The sequence below is a fragment of the Sminthopsis crassicaudata genome, chromosome 1 (assembly GCF_048593235.1).
Source record: "Sminthopsis crassicaudata isolate SCR6 chromosome 1, ASM4859323v1, whole genome shotgun sequence".
In the NCBI taxonomy this organism is placed as follows: domain Eukaryota; kingdom Metazoa; phylum Chordata; class Mammalia; order Dasyuromorphia; family Dasyuridae; genus Sminthopsis; species Sminthopsis crassicaudata.
Window position 1 is genome coordinate 442,554,498 of NC_133617.1, and position 22,503 is coordinate 442,577,000.

General features: G+C 35.1%; 1 protein-coding gene across 1 annotated transcript in view; it reads left to right on the plus strand.

The window, feature by feature from the left end:
• The first annotated feature begins 16,386 nt into the window (after positions 1 to 16,386).
• The window catches only part of ZNG1A (Zn regulated GTPase metalloprotein activator 1A), a 75,854-nt gene continuing 69,737 nt past the window's right edge, over positions 16,387 to 22,503 (plus strand). The window contains exon 1 of the mRNA XM_074280661.1: positions 16,387 to 16,634. The gene's annotated coding sequence lies outside the window, so the exon portion shown is untranslated. The remainder of the gene's footprint in view (positions 16,635 to 22,503) is intronic.

The window sequence follows — 22,503 nt, forward strand, 5'->3', positions numbered from 1 at the left end:
CTAGGTCTCTAATTAATCTAGGGTTTTGCCAACATTAGAAGGCATTAGCAGCATTTGAACTGCTTCTTCATCAGTATAGAAGCAATAGAGTTTAGCATATCAAGAGCAAGAGTAATTAGTTTATTAAAATTGGAAGATAAAGAAAGAATGATCTATCTCCAACTTGAGTTACATCAAGTAAACTCGAATGGAGCCATTCCTTTTCTATTTTTCTCCTTCCTCATCTTGGAAATCTTCCCAAACTCCCACACTGTCCTTAGGTGGCCTATGATCTCCATATCCCCCACAGAGTGGTGTTCCAAGGTGTCCTACCCCCAATTAATTGCTCCAGGTGCCATAATTGATAGGTACAACTCTGCTAATCTAAAAACACATGAGAATTCAGATCCAAGTATAAATGACAAGTCATTGTCTAGGCTACATCACAAATATGGTTAGTGATTAGGGTCTCTTTATGTGATTTGTGATCCTTCTCTGTCAAATTTATATTCCACTTCAAAAATCTTTTAAAAATATCTCTTGGCATAGAATCTCTATATAGAAAGAGCTGCAGCCTATTGCTCAAAACATTTATACAATATAATATTATGTTGATAGATTTGTTGCTCTGAGTACAAGAAATGGACCCTAAATGGGCAAACGTTTTGTTCTTTGGGAAGGCAGTATGGTAAATTAAAGACTATTTGGTCTAGAGTCAGAAGAACAAAGTTCAAATTCTGATTCTAGTATCTATTATCAGTGTGTTTGTGTTAATCCAATCTCTTTCAGCTTCAGTTTCTTAATCTGTAATAAGAGAGATTTAGATAAATTGATTTCTGAGGTCTTTTCCAATTCTCAATCTCCTAAAAGCTTTCTAGTCTGTAGGACCTGTCAAGAGTTTGTACTCTCAAAGTAGAGCCTTTGATAGCTCAATCACCTCTATGGTACAACGAGTCATTAGAGGAAGATTTTAGGTGGGGGGGAGGAATCATAACCGAAGAAACTTTGTATAGATATGATTCTAATAATAAATTATACACACACACTCATGTTATATGACCTTGTTCCCAACATTTCTCTTTACTTGGATGTTATCAAGACTTCCAGTCATTCAAGTTTGAAACCTTATCTTTGGCTATTCCCTCTTCTACATCCCCCACATCTAATTATTACCAGGTCTTATTGATTCAACCTTAAAAACATCTCAAATTTGTCCTTTTTTTTTGTTCATAACACTATGCCTTCCTCCATTCCTCAGTTCATGAGTTCTTACAATAGTCTAATACTCTAATTAGTCTTTTTGCTTCCTCTCTCTCCTCCTTTAAAATCTGTTATTTATACATTTGCTGTATCTCATGTCACCTCCTTCCTCTTGGTTATGCATAGAATAAGATACAAACCTTAAGGGTATTCAGGATCTCACTCCAACCAGCCTTTACAGCCTTATTTTTCTCTAGTCCTTTTAGTATAAAATGTTTGCTCTGAATATTTATTTCACCACATTCTCTAATTAGTTTAACAAGAATGCATAACCTGAGTTTTAAAAAATAGAATTTTTAACTATTTTAAGAAGAAATACATAGACTTTAATAAGAGGCAGTGCATGTCACTGTTAACTGGGCAATTCTTAGAAACACTAAGACCGGCCTTCTGTACATACTAACTGTTTGATCATGGACTTAATTCATCCTCTAATTAACTCTTAGAAATAGTAAAATTTTTTTTTTTGTATTTTTTTTTTAATTTTTAATTTTATTTTATAATTATAACATTTTTTGACAGTACCTATGCATGGGTAATTTTTTACAACATTATCCCTTGCACTTACTTCTATTCAGATTTTTTCCCTACCTCCCCCAACCCCCTCCCCCAGATGGCAAGCAGTCTTATATATGTTAAATATATTACAGTATAATTTAGATACAATATATGTGTGTAGAACCGAATTTTTTGTTGCACAGGAAGAATTGGATTCAGAAGGTAAAAATAACAGTTTACATTCATTTCCCAGTGTTCCTTTTCTGGATGTAGCTGGTTCTGTCCATCATTAATCAATTGGAATTGGATTAGTTCTTCTCTATGTTGAAGAAATCCACTTCCATTAGCATACATCCTCGTACAGTATCATTGTTGAAGTGTATAATGATCTTCTGGTTCTGCTCGTTTCACTCAGCATCAGTTGATGTAAGTCTCTCCAAGCCTCTCTGTATTTCTCCTGTTGGTCAAGAAATAGTAAAATTATAATTCCAGAGGAGGAGCTTCTCTGCTTACAAGAGGGAATATATATATATATATTCCTCTATATAGTACCCTATACAGGTGTGGACCAAAAAAATGTATATATAATTTCAAAGTATACCATTTTTATCTGAGGATAAGATAACGAATATGGTAATTTACATTAAATTAAATTAAATCCAGTAATTATTTTGGAAACTTGTTAGTATTTATTATTAGTTAGTATTCTTTCATCCAATCACTCAATTGTAATTAGTACCAAAGGATACACAAAATTTGGGTAAAACAATATTAGTGCCCTTGATGTGGTTCTAGTGGTATAGAATTGGTGTAAGAATCCCCTCTGGTTGGCGCAGAGGTCTAACATGAAAGAATTCACAAACACGAAAAGTCTGAATGCCAAAAGGGATTTTTATTGGCACTGAGAAGCCAGCTTTGCTAGGAAGACAGACTCCTCAGTGGCAAGATCCTGTCAGAGGAATAACAAAAGGTTATCACTGAGAAGAGGGTATCTTCATAGTGGGCCTGGCAGGAAGAGAAGCCCCTTGGCAAAGCATAATCCTACTTCAGACTTTTGCAGAGATTTTGAGTTCAAAACTGTCTTTTTTATTGGTGGTCTGGGCTTCAGTTGAAAAAGAAAGTCAATGTCCCCAGGCCTAGATACTTGTTTTGGAGTTTCAAGCCACTCAATAGGAATATCAGGCCCAGATCTCAAACTGAATAAAATCATTTTGAAGGCTTTTCTCAGAGACTTGGGAATTTCCTGGAGGGGGATCTGAGCTACCCTAAAAGATCAATGGAGGGTGATTTGACCAAGATCTCCAATTGAATGAAGCCACTTAACTTGTCTAGGAAGATATGCTTTCCCAGAAGAGGGCCCTGAGACTCCAAATCTCCCTTCTTTTACAGATTAAAGGGGATACAGTTTCAGAGTTCACCCCCAAAACCCTTATGTACTTTCTAATCTAGTAGGGGATAAGACATAAGCACATATAATAAATAGTTCTATAGAGAATTAAAATACAAAGTGCAATGTGATACCAGAGAAGGGGAAGGTTTAGAGGAGAAAGGTCATTATGTTTGGATAATGTGAATGGAAAGAGGAAGTTCTATGGCATTGAAATTAAGGTTTTAAAGGATAGATAGGATCTCGACAGAAAGGATGAAGGAACATATTTCAGATAAAGGGAACAATGGAAGTGGGATAATTATAAAACTTACTTAGCTGAAGCAAAGAGTAGCTTTGTAAAACTGTGCCCCTTCTCTACATATTCCATATTTCTCAAATCTTTAAAATTTTACACTGGGAATTTAATAGCCCTAAATCCTTTCTATTTTGCAAATATAAAGGGAAAAAAAAAATTAGAACTCTAGGAAGAAGCTATTATGGAAGAAGACTAAAACTAAACAAAAGAAAAAGGAAAAACCCCAACAAAAACCTTTTTACATTTCCAAAGTGAACTCGGGCTTAATTCAGAATTTCTAAGCCAAGAAAACAAAGAAAGATTTATTGATTCTCTCCCCACATACTCCCCAACTAAGGGAACCTGTAAAAATTTACAGTGTCCTGTGAAGGTGATAATCTGTTTTAACATTTTTCTTTTCCCCAGTTACATGTAAAATAATCGTTTTACATTTGTTTTTAAAATTTTGAGTTCCAGATTTTCCCCATTCTTTTTCTTCCACAATGAAATAGCCCATGTTAAGTTGTGCAAAACATTTCCATAAAAGTCATGTTGCAACAGAAAATATAGATCAACTGCCCCCCCAAGGGAAAAAAAAACTCAAGAAAAAAAATTTAAAAAACATATGCTTCAGTCTGTATTCAAACATAGTTCTTTCTCTAGGTATGAATATAATTTTTCTTCATAAGTCCTTTAGAGTGGATCATTGTATTGTTCAGAATAAAAAAATCATTCATAGCTGATCATTCCACAATTTTGCACACAGTACACAATACATTTCACTTTGCTTGATCTCATGGAGGACTTTCCAGGTTTTTCTGATAGTATACTGTTCATCATTTCTCGCAGAACAATAATATTGCTTTACATACCACAATTTATTCAGCCATTTCTCAGTTGATAGACATTCCCTCAATTTCCAATTCTTTGTCTTGAGAAAAGGGCTCCTATAAATATACGTATTATAAATATACATATAAATACACATAACAAATACACATATAAATACACATAAATACATATAAGTTCTTTTCTTTTTTAAAAATTTATTTTGGGATTCATGCCTAGTAGTGGTATTTTTAGGTCAAAGGATAGGCATGATTTGCCTTCTGGACATAGATCATAGCTTTTGATCATTTATCAATTAGGGAATCAATTTTTTTTTTTATAAATTTGATTCAGGCCTTCATCAGAAAAACTTGATTCAAAATCATTTTCATAATTAACTATTGCTAACTGTATTTCCCTCCTATTTATTCTATTCTTTCTTTCTTTTCACCCTATCCCTCCTTAAAAGTGTTTTGCTTTTGACCAGTCCCTCCCTCTATATACCTTTTCTTATATCACTCTCCCCTCCCCCCTTTCTCATGTCCTACCCTTCCTACTTTCCTGCAGGGTAAGATATATTTCTAAATCCATATTGAGTGTGTATGTTATTTCCTCTTTGAGACAATTCTAATGAGAGTAAAGTTCCCTCACTTCTCTTCCCCTTTCCTTTTTCCCCCTCCATTGTAAAAGCTTTTTCTTTCCTCTTTTATGGCAGATAATTTATACCTTTCCACCTCTCCCTTTCTTTCTCCATATTTCTCCTAAATTATTCTCTTTTCCTTGATTTTATTTTATTTTTTTGATATTATCCTTTCATATTTAACTCTATATATGCTCCTAACTGCTATTGTAATGCTAGAGAAACCAAGGCAAGACAGAGATTAGTTTTTAATAATTTAATTGTGGAAAATTTTAGATTAGCCAAATTTTGGGCTAGCCATCTCTATGGGACTCTTGTCCAAAGCATTCAGCAGCAAGCAACTAAGGCAGGGAACTTATAGCTACAATCTTACAGAGGAAACAAAGGCAAATAAGGGAGATAAGGACACTGGATGAGCAGACAAGCCATAGTTCCAGGAAAGGATCATAACTTAGTCCTGACAGGATAAGAGTCAAGATAAGAAGGTCAAGGGCAGGAGACACTGAGGTAAGGGACAATACTCAGAGGGGGAATTATACTAGCAAGGATTGAGATAATGCACCTGGAGTTTGATACAATGGAATGTAAAATGGCTGTAGCTTCGAGATTTTTTCCTGACTCAATTCCCCAGTCCGAATGGCAAGAAAAAAAGGAGTAGGACTATAATAATTTTATTCAGGGCATAATAATTCAGGGAATAACACTATAATAATGAGAAAATACTTATGAGTTATAAGTGCCTTCTTTCCATGGAAGAATATAAACAAATAAACTTTCTTAAATCCCTTTCCTGATCACCTCCTTATGCTTTTCCTGAGTCCTGTATTTGAAAATAAAATTTTCTAATCAACTCAGGTCTTTTCATTTTGAATACTTAAAAGTTCTCTATTTCATTGAATTTTCCCCTGAAGGAATATACTCAGTTTTGCTGGGTAGGTTATTCTTGCATGTTATCATAACTCCATTGATCTCCAGAATATATTCCAAGCCCTCCAATACTTTAATGTAGAAGTTAATAAATCTTGTGTTATACTGATTGTGGCTCTACTATATTTGAACTATTTCTGGATGCTTGCAATATTTTCTCCTTAACCTGGAAGTTCCAGGATTTTTCTATAATATTCCTGGGAGTTTTCATCTTGAGATCTCTTTCAAGAGGTAATTGGTAGATTCTTTCAAGTTCTTTTTTACCCTCTGGTTCTAGAATATGAGGACAATTTTTCTTGATAATTTCTTGAAAGATGATGTCTGCTCGTTTTCTGATCATGACTTTCAGGTAGACCTATAATTTTTAATTTATCTCTCCTGCATCTATTTTCCCAGATCAGTGTTTCTCCAATGAAATATTTCACATTGCTTTCTATTTCCTTTTTAAAAAAATTTTTTTTTGTATCTTGATTTCTCAAAAAGTCATTAGCTTTCATTTGTCTAATTCTAATTTTTAAGGAATTATTTTCCTCAGTCTCCTTTCCCATCTGTCCAATTTTGCTTTCTAAGGCATTCTTCTCATTAGCTTTTTGTATTTCCTTTAACTCTCATTTGTTTTCCCTAATTTTTTCTCTATTCCTTTTATTTGATTTTCAAAATCCCTTTTAAGCTCTTTCATGGCTTAGACCAATTCTTATTTTTCTTGGAGGTTTTGAATGCAGAAGGTTTTACTTTGTTATCATCTTCTGAATGTATATTTTGATCTTCCTTGTCAACATAGTCACTTTCTATGGTCAGAATCTTTTTCTGTGGTTTATTCATTTTCCCAGTCTTATTACTTGGCTTTTAAATCTTTGTTAAAGTAGGGCTTTGTTTCCAGGTAGAATATGCAATGCCTCAACCTTAGAAGTTTTGTGCAACTGTTTTCAGCGATCCTTTTAGGGGATCTCTGTACTGTGAGGCAGCACTGCAACCCAGATCTTGAGTGTGGACAAAGCAATAGAATCCTGCCTCAGTGCTGGCAAAGAGACCCCTACAATCTTCCTCTGATCAGCTGTTCCAGTCCCTCTATTTGTATGCTGAGATCTCCAAAGGCTGTGCCATCACTGCTGCTATCATTGCTGTCTCCCAATGCCTGATTCTATCTGGGACTTCCCTCAAACTCATGTGCCAAATCTTTCCTGCTGAGTTTTCCTTGGCCTCTATGGGCTGAGAGATCTGGAGATCACACTACCCCTTCTTGTTTTCCTGGGGCCTAGGCTGTGTTGGTGGGGCCAGTGCTCTGATTGAGTTCTAGACATGAACCATACAATAGACCCCCTCCTGCCAACCTTTCCAGCCACTTCTGACTGTAAAATTATTCCACTCTGTCTTTTTGTGGGTTCTGATGCTTTAAAATTTGTTTAGTCTGGGGGAGTTCTTGGGAGAATCCTTATCTTCATTCTACCAATCAAAATGAATGAATTTCTGGTTCAGATATATTCAGAAAGAAAAGAAGACATCTGGAAAATTAGGCAGGCCTACATGAATTAATTCAGGATTAGGCCAATCCTAAAGAATACTGTAAGGATAACTATAAGGAGATCAGTTACTCTTCATCATCAAACCTCTCTACTTTTAGTTCCAACTCTCAGGTTAAGTCTACTAAGATGGTGGTAGTAGTTAGAGTACTGGAATTGAAGTCAACTCAATACTGTATCTGCCACTTACTAATGTTGTGACTGTGTCAGTAAAAACAGATAACATCTGTACTAGCTACCTCAAAGTAGTGTTCTGAAGCATAGAGACTATGTATAAAAAATGCTATATAAATGTCAGTGGTTATTATTGTTACTATTATTATTATAAAGTATAGATAATGGCTTGAAGAGTTTTCCCATGAGAATCTGAATTTTAACAAATGTTTATTGAATGAATAAATACATAAACAGAATCTTAACAGATTTTAAACAGAAACTAAACTTAAACTTCCTTGTGAGGGATGTAGAAGACCCTTACCCAAAATGACTACTCAGAGATCTGAACTGATCAGTTCAGGATCAGATCAGATCAGATCAGATCAGGAATTGAATTAGACCTTCTCTTTGTTGAAGATATTGGGAGGAAGTTTCTTACTGGGAGCTCCCTATACTTATGAAATCAGAAGTCTTATTAAAAATAAACAACCCATAGTATGAGAGTCCTATCAGATCACAGCTTATAATGCCCATCTTAAATATTATTCTGCTTCTTGCTCTTTCCCAGATGATTTCAACATAGATCACTTACCAAAGCATAACTTTGTGTTGTTTTTTAATCATAATATCAAAGAAAAATATAACCAAATACTTCAATGCACTCCTTACAGGCATCTCCTTCAAACTTTAAAATCCAGATGGTTCCAACCCCCCAAATGAGCTGCTCTTGTCATTTCTGTGCAGAACTAGCTGTTCTATTTGTAACAAAATCTCCCAAAGGATATATGCTCTCTCAGTTGAGGTGACTCAGGAACACAAGACACTCAGGTTCATCTCTCTCTCTTTCTCTAAGATGTAGCTTAAGCAAACAGGATCTCATTAAGAAGACTAGCTTAGGCATTGATCCCTTGTCTAGATGACTTTGCTTCTACTCTTTGACCACTAGTCAAGATAAAAGGAAGAGATTTTCTTTTCCTACCATGCTTTGGAATCTCAATCTTGTCTAGGAAACCATAGGGAAATAGTCAAGCACTATTTTGCAAAGTCTCATCTACCATTCTTTTTTATCTCTGATGTTTAATCCCAGAGACCATCACCACAACCTGTTGGTTAATAGTTTCATCAGAGTTCAAAAATCTCTATGTATCACTCATCTATATCTGTGGTAGCAAAAAAGAATGTAAAGATACTTTAGGGTAATATATCAGACTTTTAACAAAAGAATCAAAGTGGTCCAATATCCTATGCCAAGAGTTAAAGAAGCCCTGCTTGGGGAGCTTGGTGGCAAAGTGGATAGAGCACCAGCCCTGAAGTCAGGAGGACCTGAGTTCAAATCTGATCTCAGATACTTAATACTTCTTAGCTATGTGACCATGGGTAAGTCACTTTTCCCCAGTTGCCTCAGGAAAAAAAAAATTTAAAAATCCCTGCTCATCTGTTAGGTTGTCAGCAGTTTCCTGCACTGGATTTGAGCAGTGTCTATTATATCAGATTCCTGTAGCACACAGAGGAAGATGAAAAGACTGTTTTCATCTTCACACAGATTTTACCAGTTTAAACAAATGTCATAAAATATTCGGGGTACTTGCTCTTTTTCAAAGATCTACACAGATAGAAATAGGAAACATGAACTACTTGAAAATATTGAGGTCTCTTGATCACAACAGTGGGGAAAGACTTTGGAAGAACTTAAGGGAAGATTGATTAATGAAAGTCATTATAGGCCAGAACTTGGAACAAGGTGCTTGGTGTGAACTAAGCCTGCTAAGTGAACAAGGTGCTTAATTCACACCTTTAAAGGAGTTCACACATTGGAGTTCATACCTTTGGAGAGCATATATAGACTGGGGACTTGCAGGAGATTCACAACTAGTATTGACTTCCGAGAGATTCACAAGTCATAAACCCACAAGCCCACTCTTGGGAGGAAGAGTCAAGATTCATTACAACTTCCACCTTTGTGCTGACTGGTGATATTGGGAGGACAAGAGGCTGAAGCTGGCTAGAGAGATTCAGAGGAAGCTCTTGGAACCAAGGAGAGAGATAGGCCTCTATTAAAGCTAACCAGGGCTCAAAAAAGATTCAGGACTTTGAAGGACACAATAAAGGATCTGGACTTTAACTCCTGGCTACATTTGGGATTACTGAACTGAACTAAAACTAATGCTGCCTCTAGAAGCTCCCCTAGAAACCTGCTCCCAGAGAACATTATACTTTAGAGAAGAGAACATTACAGAAAGTGTTGGAGGGGAAAACGGTCTAAGGTTTTCATTGACAAATGAAGATTTCATATGGCTTCTTTCAAGAATATGGGTCAATAGTGAAAAAATGTTGTAATAAGTTGGACATAAGGAGTAAATGATCCTTTAGAGTTGGAGAAGTTTTTAAAACCTTGGAGACCTAAGAATTTTCCTAGGATTTGGTGGTTATTTTCATAAATTAAAAAAAAAAAAAAAAAAAAAAAACTCTTACCAGTGACATCACTCAAATATATAAGACTAAAGAGGCTTGTTATCAAAAGGACAAGAAACAGATTATTTTAAAATTAATGGACAGACAGCTGTGACAAACATTCAAAGAACTGGTCAGCTGTCTCACATATACTCTTGTGCTGGACGATGCAGATCCAATCAGCCTTTTGAACTGCACACTGATGCCATCTTGGAACCTTTAGGAGCAGTTTTATGCCAAGAGTGTGATATTGCACATATGCTAGCAAAGAGACCTGAGAGACTGACAGTAAGACTTATTACCCCATTCATAAATTAGTCCCTGGCTTTAAAGTGGATGATCCCTGAGAAATTCAAATACTTTATATATGGAACAAAGTGTAGACTGACAACAGTCCAGTGACAGTCTCACCAGTACCAATGTATTTGCTATTTGCCAGAAATGAGTTGTAGCACTAGTCAGCGACATTAAGCAGATGATCTATTTAGGTCACATAGATCCAAAGTTATGGCATAAAGAAGTGAAAATTATATATGGCACCCAAGAAGCTGGACTACAAAAAAATAGCAATATAACTGAAACTTTGGGACTTCCATAAGACAGCAGCATACATTCACCAAAAACAAAGCTATTAAAAAACATTTGTAAAAAATTTCTAAAACATTAATAATAAGAAAAATGCTAATTAAAATAACTCTGAGATTCCTCAGACAAAGGTAGCAAACGACAGTGAGAGTAAAAGCATACTAGGACATTGAGGTTCAACTATTCTGGAGAACAATTTGGGACTATAATCAAAAAGTCATTGTATTCCATATATTCATTTACTTACTACTAGACATGTATTCCAATAAGGTCAAGAACAGAAGGAAAGAACACACACATATATATGTGTGTGTATGTGTGTGTGTGTGTGTGTGTGTGTGTATGTGTGTATGTGCATGAATTTTGTAGCGCAAAACTGGAAACAGAATAGGCAAAACACTTCAAATGGTGGATAGCTGAGCAAATTATGTTTTATGAGTATAATGGAATGTTATTGTGCTACAAGAAATTATGAATATGTTGAATTCAGAAAAATATATAAAGAATTATATGAACTTTTGCAGTTAAGTGAACATAGCTAAAACACTTATGTAATGTCCACAATAACATAGGAGGAAACAACTTTTAAACAATTTTTGAATTATGACAAAAGTAATAAACAATCATAGTTTCAAAAGACAGATGATGAAACATACTCCTTAGCAAAGAGCTAACAGACTAGAGATATAAAATCATATATGAGTTCTTAAACATGACCCAATTAACTGATTTGTTTTGTTTGATTATGTAGGCAAGCAAAATTGATATAGGTTTACCTATATTACATATATAAATACATATACATATGTGTATGTATGTGTGTGTATATATATATATATATATATATATATATATATATATATATATATATATATATATATATATATATATACACACACACACATATATTTGCTACAAGGAAAGAAATCTACTCTGGGTGTTAGGGAAAGGAATTTTAAAAAAAGAAATCAATAAAACATTTTCTAAATATACAGGAGAAAAAAGCATGAAAGACATAAGTAAAACAATTTTGTTACTACCATGTTAAACAATGTATATTTCTTTAAAATACACAATGGTATAAAAGAAATTCAATTTATTAAACAATCTTCTATCTTTTTTTCTTTATATCTTGAAACCCAACTTTGTTGGTGATTAGATTCATGAGAAGGGAAAAAAAATTTTAATGAAGTTGGGGGTGAAGATTCTGGGAAGATGGCAAAATGTGTCAGAAAATTTCAAAACTTCGGGATTTCTCCCCCTAAACAAAACAAAATTTCACCTCAGGGCAAACATAGACTGGTGAAAAACCAAGTAAGATTTGGAATAGATCAGGGATTCTCTTGAAACAAACTGTGAAGACTTGAAGAAAGACCCCTGAACTGGTTTAATTGGTGTGAAGTTAACATCTCTAGACTAGCTCCACAGAAACAGCTGGAATCTGAATCACAGGAACTATTATCTCCCACACAGCACTCCATTAGGGAGTAGGGGTTCTGTATGGGAAGATTGAAGGCACTTCTGCTGATTAAGAACACCAAGTCAAGCTGTGCTGTTGAGATGTGACCCTGGGTGAAAAGGAATCAGTATACCTGGTGAGTGCAGAAGCTGTGAGGCAGGAATACTGTTGGCTGTGTATACTTAAAGAAGGGTGGAGTTCTTGGCTTAGGATCAGAAGGGAGAACTGAAGAGAGGTCAGTTCCCCCCCCCCCCCATCCCAGGTCTAGAAATTATTACACTATTAATTTTTTTTTAATAAGTAGGCAAAGGAGAAAGAACTCAACCATAGAAAGTTACTATATGAAAGGGAAGACCCGGTTCATCTTCAGAGGACAATGAAGTAACAATAATCCTCTTCTACCCCAAAGAGTATTATTACATGGCTGTCTGCCCAGAAATTATTTTTATAAGAATTTTTAAAAGACTTTTAAAATAAAATGAGAAAGATTGAGGAAAAACTAAAAAACTAATTAATAAGGAGCATCCAAGAAAAAAATAAAATTATGAAAAGAAAGTCAACCAACTTTCCTTTTCTAAGGAAACCCAGACTCTTAAAGAATATGATTCTTTGAAAATTAAAATTGGTCCAATAGACTTGGGAAAATGCCATCTGCATCCAAAGAGAGAGAAATATGGGGATTAAATATGGATGGAAGATAGGCAGCAGGAAGCCCCTGAAACTGACGAGGGAAACTGAGGCTGGAGACTAAAAAAATCACTTTCCACGTTATCCAGACCCAGAAGTCAGGCCAACCCCCACCTCTGTTATGTACCACTAATTTACCTTTCTATAGAGTTCAGCTGACACTACCCAAGTTTTCTATAGAGCTGAACTAAAGCTAAGTACCCCTACTTAACTTTCAATAGAACTGAATTAATATTAAGTACCACCACTTAAGCTCTATGTAATTTGAACTATCACTAATCAAACTTTCTATAGCCTTACTGAAGCCTATTCAAACCCAATAGCTCTGTATTGCCTCAAATCATATATACAAGGGTGGGAAGAATGGGCAGGTGGGCAGACCCGGACAGAGCTCTGATTCCATCTGAGAGTTCTGGTCCACTGAGATGTCTCGATGATTTATAATAAACTTTTACTTCTAATTTTACTTTTAATTTAGTAAATTCTTTTACTTCACCCGCGCCTTGTCTCATCAAAAGCCTGGAAATCCCCAACAAACCTATAGAAGACCAAGAAATAACAAAATAAAATATAAAGAATGAAAAAAAAATTTTTAAATACATAATAAAAACAACAGATTTGGAGAACAAATTTGGTCACAACCTGCAAGTTGTGACCAAAAAAAGAATTTTGACATAATAATAGAGGAAATAATCAAAGAAAATTGTCCCAGGGGGCAAGAGGAGAAAGTAGAAATAATAAAAAAAAAAAAAAATCCACCAATCACCACCTCAAAGAGATTCTACAAGGAAAATGCATAGGAACATTATTGCCAAATTTCAAAAACCCCATGTCAAAGAGAAAATTCTATTAGAAATGAACAAACAAACAAACAAACAAAAAGCAATTCAAATATGCTGGAGCTACAATGAGAGATATATAAGATTTATTAGCAGCTAGAATAATGAAATAAAAAGAACTAGGTTTGCAGCCAAAAATAAATCCAGCAAATTAACTTGATATGGAATGTCAAAAATGAGCATTCAATGAAATTTCAGGATTTTGTCTTGAATAAACCTGAACTCAATAGAAAATTTAATATAAAAGAGCCAATATCAAAGACTAATTTCTCAATATGAATAAACTCTCTCTCTCTCTCTCTCTCTCTCTCTCTCTCTCTCTCTCTCTCTATATATATATATATATATATATATATATATGTAAACCATATTTCTAACACTATAAGTGACTGAATAGTCCAAAAGAAAGATTGGGGCAGAGTTGAGTGTGATCTTGTGTAGTTCAGAAATAGTGAGTGGTCACCATTTAATAAAAAAAGCTAGAGAGATCTCTAGAAGCAAAGCAAAGTTTATTTTACATTCTCTAGCTATTAGGATGTCTCACCAATCAAGCTAAGGATCAAAGGGAGGAAGCAGGGTTAACACTTTAATCCCTAACACAAATATCCCTCCCACCACTGACCCTCATCCTCACTGGCTGAGAGTCTTACATTCTAAGCTCCAGATCTACCCACAAAATTGAACTTGACCAATAAGTAGATAGTTGCCCATATTTGACTGAAATAGGGAGGAAATTGTGTCATGGCAGGAAGGGGACTCAATTATGCCCTTAGATCAATGCACAAAGTCCTTCAGGCCTACTCAAACTCTGAAGTAGATGAAGCCTTACTCGATTTTCTCAACTGTCTTGAAAGATATTGTTCAATCTAACTCTAAAAAGCAAAGCTGTCTAGGAAAAGATAAAAATAGTAATTATGATATACAAATGAGGTGCAAAGAAAGAGACAACACAGAGAGATTAGATGGCAGAGAAAAGGTAGGTAGTTTTGAAAACTTACATCAGGAATGGGTTAAACAGAGAACAATAATTTTATGTGTGTGTGTGTGTGTGTGTGTGTGTGTGTGTGTGTGTGTGTGTGTACTATGAAAAGTATAGCACCTTTCAAAATCTATAAGGAAATAAGAGGGGATGAAATAGAATAAGGTGGGATATAGAAGAGTTTGCAGATTTATGGCAGTGGAACAAGCTATATAGATTAATGGGAATGGGATAAAGAGAAAGGAAAAGGTTGTGGGGTGAAGATTAAGTAGGGAGGAAACCCTGGGCCAGGAAGGTTAAATAATAGCAAGGCAAATTAAGGAGTAGAACTAAAGTAGAAAAGTTAGTAGGGATAGGAAATATATATATCTATAAACAAACATGATAAAAATGGATCAGGAGTAGAATTTTTTAAGAAAAAAAGATAGGTCTGTTATGCCACAGTTCTGTTTCCATAATTATCCTGACCCAGTCCTGACTCAGTTTCCCTGATTCTCAAAGCTCAGTTCTGCAAAACTTCCCTTCCCTCTTTATCAGAATATTTGATAAGGATAAAAGCTCTTGTTTTAGAATACCAGAATGCCTCTCCCCATCCCTTGTTACCAGAATGTCAGATACCTTCTTATTAAAATTCCTCTCCCCATCTCTGGGGTTCCTCCCCCCCCCATGCCTCCCCTCCCCTTGTCAGAATTGGATTGTCAGAGTCCCATTCCCCACTCTCAGCATCTTGACTCCGTCCCCACCTCAGTCTACCCCCTGAATCTGAGCAATGTCATTTTGGAGATGATGCTCTCATTCAGCCCTGGGACCAAACCATGGATCCATTTGGTCCCAGTAAATCTCTTCCATTAAATAAATTATTAAATTGTTCTCTAATCTCTATCCTGCCTCAGTTTCTCCGACATTACAGGGCTAATAATCATTGATCTTAAAGTCAAAGTTTCAATCAAGTTAAAGATTCAGGGAGAAATCTGCATGTCTGCCACATTAATATTGTTTTACAAGAGTATCTTGTATGTTTAAATATATATGTATTTTGTCTATGTATGCATGTAAGAGTATGTATATATGTATGTATGCATTTGTGCTTATATATACATACACATAAATATATCTATAAGCCTGCTGGAGGGAGATGGGGGGATTGAAAGATGAAAAAATAAAATAAAATAAAAAGTGCACAACACAAAAGAATAGCCTACAAGGATGCAAAGAAAATATGAACAGTCATGAATACAAAGTCTTCTATTATTATATATGCCTTCTTGGAATGGAAATTTGATACATATTTTGACTCCTCCTTGATATTCTGCTGGGTACATGACAATGCTTTTCTATTTTCCTTTTTCTGTCTTTCTTTTTTTTTATTGTGTTTTTTCTTACTCTGTATTTAGTTTTAAACAAACACATTTATAAAATTAAAAAAAAAATTTAATTAAAAAAAAAAAGTAATAATTATTAAAATGCCTTGAAGAGACGAATTCTTTTTTCCCCCCCCCTGAGGCTGAGGTTAAGTGACTTGCCCAGGGTCACACAGCTAGAAGTGTTAAGTGTCTGAGCCTAGATTTGAACTCGGGTCCTCCTGAATTCAGGGCTGGTGCTCTATCCATTGCACCACCTGGCTGCCCCTGAGACAAGTTCTTAATATTACTTCTTAAATATTAATTTTAAACTCAGTTCTGTGTTAGGTTCTTACTAGGTGCTAAATCTGTACTTAACAATTCTCTAACTCAGGGTTCACACCTTTAGCTCACACCTTTAAAAAAGGAGTTTATACCTTTAGACTTCTGAAAAGGAGTTTACACCTTTAAAAGGAACTAGTTCATTGGTTGTAGGAGTTCCTACAGGCCCCCGGAGTACTCACAAGCCTATTCTGTGGGAGGATAAAAAGAGACAACATTGAGTCTGAAGAGCAGTCTGGATTGGGTGAAGGACAGACTTCCCAGGAGAACTTCAGGGAAGCTGGAGGAGATTCAGAGCCAGGATTCAGGAAGAAGGATTCGAGATTCTACCTTCACTCTGGCTGGAGATTCCAGAAGCCTTCCAAGAAACTTGCTCACAGAGAAAAAGATTTTACAGAAAAGAAACCTCCTCCCAGAGAAGGATTACAATTGAGAGACAACAGGACACTACAATTCTGTTGCTTACCTATATCAAAAAAGGTATTACAACATTTACTGAATTTAAAAAAATGAATTTTCCATGATTTGAAATTTTTATAACCTTCCTTTTCTTACATATACTTGCACACACTACTCACTCAGTAGTGAGCTCAAATAAATGAAAAATCCATTTTCTTTCTGAACTGGCTTAAATTGTTGCTCATTCTAATCAGGTTAGTGAATGAATTTAGATGCTAATCACTAATAATAGTCTTTGTGACTGCTATTACTTTTTTGATTTAAAAGAATATTTCAATTTAATCTGGACATACAGTTGTGGTGAATTATCAAGAAGAGCAGGGAAAAAAGAAAACAGAATAGATTGCTTTATTTGCTCTTGGCTTTTAATTGGATTGTGCATTTTAATAGTTGTTAACATTAATAGGTTTTCAACAAAATAGACTTAAAATTATATTAAAAATTATAAAATCAAAATGTCAAAAATGTAGTAGAAAAATTTAAGCTTCCTTTAACAATGGTCTCTCAGCTTTGCTTACTGTGCATACATAAACTATACATTTAACTTCCATCGACTTAAATAAAATATATCGTCCTTTGTATATGGTCCATTATCTTGGAAATTTTGGCACTTTTTTTAAAAGAGGAGTAAGTGGGTTTTGTGTTGAGACACAGCCTTGTTTAATTTCCTCCCTATGTGGCTGATAGTGATGAGGTTTAGATTTGGGATACCTAAATGAAATTAGGATTTAATTGAGGTGTAGTGGCAGGTTCAGGATACAGGGAGTCAAATAGAGCTCCCCTGCAACTCCTTTGGATTCACCACAAGGAGAGGAAGTTAAATGAGGTCTAGTGGCTGCGCAAGAGTCCCCTGTAAAGGATTATAGACCCAAAAAGCTAGATTGATAAAAGAGGTTTATTATGGGATTTGGAAGTAAGGTTAAAGTTTAGTTAGTAAAAGGTGAAGGTAGAGATAACAGGGCACCGGAAACAGGATTCCAGTGGGTAGAGAGTCCTTGGTGCCAGGAATGGTGCTGGAACGTTTCAACCAGTTTGAGACTCCAGTTTGGCTCTTTTATAATGAGAGATTTAGCTAAAGATGCCTGGGGGTGCAGTCCCAGGTTGGCTCCTCTATGGGTTTCAGTGAGGGCTAGAATTTGCATGGTGGGGGTTGAGAAACCTGAACAGATCATTAGAATGGGGGCTGGGACAGCCTGGATCTGCTATTGGAATTCAAAGGGGTGCTTTTGACCAGGATTTGTGAATTCTTGAATTGGTAATGCATCAGCTAGGAGGGGTTGGAAATCAGAAGGGAATAAATCAATCTGAAAGGACTATTTTCTTAAAGGGGCCACATTCCACATCAATAGCACATTTTAAAGAAATAGCATCATCGCTAAGTCTGTGGCATTTAAATTATTTGTTTTGCTCACTCAGAGTTGTAATTAGGGTAGGGTCTTTGTCTCAGGACACCAAAATTTAAAAGAAGCTGTCAGCACCATAAAAAGACTCTTACCTTTGCTACTGTTTTAGCCAACTTCTTAAACCCACTCATAAAAAATTTAAATGACAATTCTAACTCTGTGAAATTCAATAATTTATCCAAAGAATGCCAGTACTGAAAAGGATTGCAGAGATTATCTCATCCGAAATTCTTGTTTGCTGGACGAAAAAATTTAAGCATGGAATGCTTATATTGCTTCAACTTCACATAGCTAATTAGCAGAAGATCTGAAAAGAGATTTCAAGTCTTCTAAAAACTAATCAATATTGTTTCTATTACTTTATCCTTCAAAATGGAAAAGATCCACTGGGGTAAATTTAAGGTGCCTTTTGGAAAAAGAACCTAGGGGATATTTCTCTGAAGAAGCCAGTGATGGTACAAGCAACCCTGGAGAGAAATACAAAAAGAAACTTAGAAAATGTTGTCTAGTCAAGGAACATACCCCAAATAAGACACAAGTAGTTCTTATTTGTTTGGAAGATCATGGCACAGAAATAGCTCCTCTTCCCCCCTTAAACTAACTACATGCTTTATTGAATAATATGTGGATAATATGGACAAACTCATAGAGGATATAATCAAATGTGCACACCCACTTCACAATCATTTGCAAGACTCTAATCTTTAGCCCAAGGAAATTAAGCTGAACTGGTCACTGTTCTTAGCAGGATTGCTTCATCTATGCAATAAGAGCCCACAGACTTCTGGGAAGCTAGAAACTCTAATCCAGGAAGCACAAACTCCAACTGCTTTTGAATACTTCAATAATGAGCAAGTCAGATAAGTGTTTGGCATCAAAGACTGTGCTCTTCCATGATATCATGGTTCAGGGAGCTGCTTCAATCTTGCAGTCTCTTCTTTTCTGGGTGAATGAATGGTCTTGAATCTAGGTCAAAGGAGTTAAACTACTTCCAAAGAAAACTAGAAAGATTTAATCCAGCCATTTACTGTTTCCTGGGTTGAGATTAATGTTTCACTTCCTTATTGCAACATAAATTAAGAGATGATTATTTTATGTATGAATATTATTACTATAACTCTATAAAATTGTGTAACTACCCAATGGTTGGTTGGTTCCTTCCATAATTTTATCTAGTAAAGACAAATGCACTTGATAGAAATTGTTAAATAAATCTATACCATATCACTCATTTTGTTTTTCACCCTAACTAGATAACAGGAAGTGAGTTCATTGTGAAATACAAAGGTTTCCTTCCCCTATTGTAGTCCTACTGATGTCCACTGACTCTGTCCTTTACAGGATATTTCACAAATAGAGGAGAGGAGAAAAAAACTTAATTACCTTTATTTTTAGCTTTATAATGATTTTTGCATTTACATTGTACTTTTTTTGTTTGTCCTGAAGACTATTATGACTAGTGCAGAGAAAAAAATGAGGTAATGGGAGGAACTGGGGAATGGTATTTCTTCTCTGTTCCTAGAGGGATTGGATTCTTAAAAGAACTGGAAAACTGGAACTATTGAGTATTCTTTTTTTTTTTTTTTTTTTGCTTTTTATTTATTTATTTTTCTGAGGCTGGGGTTAAGTGACTTGCCCAGGGTCACACAACTAGGAAGTGTGTCTGAGACCAGGTTTGAACTCAGGTCCTCCCGAATTCAAGGCTGGTGCTCTATCCACTGCACCACCTAGCTGCCCCTATTGAGTATTCTTACCTATAAATTCCTAAACCATTTGTATTACTCACATGATATTAATTTATTGGTACTACAAAAGTAAGTTCCAGAAAACAAGGCATTATTTTCCTTCAAAACACTGGAAGTCTAAATCTTGTACCTGTAGCATTAGAAAGGCTTTCAGGTTAGGACTTTCATGTTTCTCCTTCCCCCAAAAAATTCCAGCTCAGCTATTCTGGATTCTGAGCTGCCTTTCTAAGGAAATGTAGTAAGCTATACATAGATTCAGAGTCGAGGACAGGCATCCTGTCAGTTATCACTTGCTGAACAGCTTTACCAGACCACAATGGAAATGAGGGTTTTTTTGCTTTGTTTTTCATATTTATTTATCTCATTTATTTTACTAGACCTTCATTTCCAAATGTATCCTTCCTCCCAATAAGCAGTCCCTTGAAAAAAAAAAAAAAGAATTAAAAGCAGATAAAAAAGTTCAGAAAAATTAACTACAATATATCAAATAAGTCTGACAGTATGTGCAATGTTCCATACTCATGACATCATATATCTTCAAAGAAGAGAAGGAAGTACCCTACCCTTAAGGAGATCAACATAGAAGAAGCAACATGAAAACAACCACTTATAAACAAGATATAAACAGGATAATTTGTTAGATAAAGCCAAAGGGATATTCATCACTTATGACATCATTAATTATATTCAGATATAATTTGTTTAGTCGTTTCACAAAGTCATTGCTACCATAAAAATATTTTGCTTTTAATTTTTTTTTTTTTAATGTGTAGATGGGGTCTTTCTGATCTGTCTTTCTGATCTCTATCTTGTTGGAGTATATGCATAGTAGTGGTATCTCTAGGCAAATACATTTTTTGTCATTTTCTTAGCATAAGTTCAAATTGCTTTCCAGAAATGGTTGGGCAGTGAGGCAGAGTTGCTCCACTCTCCTGGAGGAAAAGGAAAAGGAAAAGTCCACTAGGTTATTTCGAAAACATATCCTGGAAAATTAAATGGGTGAATGAGAGGGTGGGAGATAAGTGGGAAAAGAGAGATAAAATCATGGATGGAATTCTCCCATTAAATATTCAATTTGAATATTTAAATATCAGTAATAAAATGTAAGTGATAAGAATTGACTGATACAGCAGACACAATTTACTTGTTCAAAAGAAGGCTTGTTTTTATTGTAGTTAAAATTTTTAGTTTGGTGATTTTCTTTTAAGAAATCTCAGTTAGCAAAATTCTAATAATGATTAATTTTCTTTTTTTTTTCTTTTTTTTTAAATTTTTTATTATATATATATATATTTTATAATATTATCCCTTGTATAATGATTTATTTTCTATTAGAATAATATGAACTGGCTAGTTCATAGTATGGATAGTACTATACAACTGGCTTTTTTCTTTCTATACTATAGTATAGCCTGTAGTTTAAGGGCAGACCAGGCTTATGTATAAATTGGAGTATGAATTTTGGTCAATCCTACTGCTTTCTTATATGTGCTGTGTCAGTTTAATGGAATTCTCATTTCTAAGTGCTCCACGCATTATCAGTCTTTTTTTAAACTGTTGTAATGCACTTCAATGCTGTATGAAGATGTATTCTGATAGAAGTGGATATCTTCAATATAAAGAAGATCCAACTCACTTCCAGTTGATCAATGATGGACAGAAATAACTACACCCAGAGATGGAACACTGTGAAGTGAATGTAAATTGTTAGCACTACTGTCTATCTACCCAGGTTCCTTATACCTTTGGAATCTAATACTTAATGTGCAACAAGAAAATGGTATTTACACACATATATTGTATCTGGGTTATATTGTAACATATGTAAAATGTATGGGATTGCCTGTCATCAAAGGGAGGAAGTAGAGGGAGGGAGGGGATAATTTGGAAAAATGAATACAAGGGATAATGTTATAAAAAATTACTCATGCATATATACTGTCAAAAAATTATAATTATAAAATTAATTAGTAAAAAAAAGAATTGACATCTTCCTAGGTTAGCTTGCCCCTAGAGAGTGTCACTGTGAGGTACCTCTTTCTTAACTATATCATTTTAATATATTGGGATTACAGAATGGGGAAAGGCACCCAACAATGTGATGATGTTTAAGTCTTTCTCCTTATCTGGATCATGTTGATTAGGCTTTGCAGGATTGAACAGAACAATTAGGAATTGAGGAAGAACAATTCAGGGAAACTGAGTCAGGATAATTAGGGAAACTGAGAACTGTGGCACACCACTATCAATTCTGAAACAATGTCCTGCTCTCTTTTATCCAAATTAAGTACAAGAACTCCTCCTTTGAAGTAATTATGGTGGTGACCAGACAAGGCTCCTGATTCTATATGAAGGAATTAGAATAATGATTTATGTAATGGTAGTGTGTGGGACTGGTGCTAGACCCCCTTTCTGAAATTCACTAATCAGAGACATCTTTAGTTACAAAGAGAAAACATTTATGTAGTCCCTGCAGGGAAAGGACCAGCAGCACACCTAATGCTGTGCCACAGTTCTCTTTTAATGTCCTAACTCAGTTTCCCTAATTGTCCAATTCAGTTACTCTGCCTCAGATTATAACCATTCCCTCTTAATGTTAAGATAAAGGTCTTTATCCATTTTAGACATCATTACAATATCAGGAGCCTCTCCAGTACCTCCCATTATGTCATCCTAGGTGCCTCCCCCATTAGGTCATCCCCATCCAGGTACCAGCCCCATTATGTCTTGTTATCTTATAAA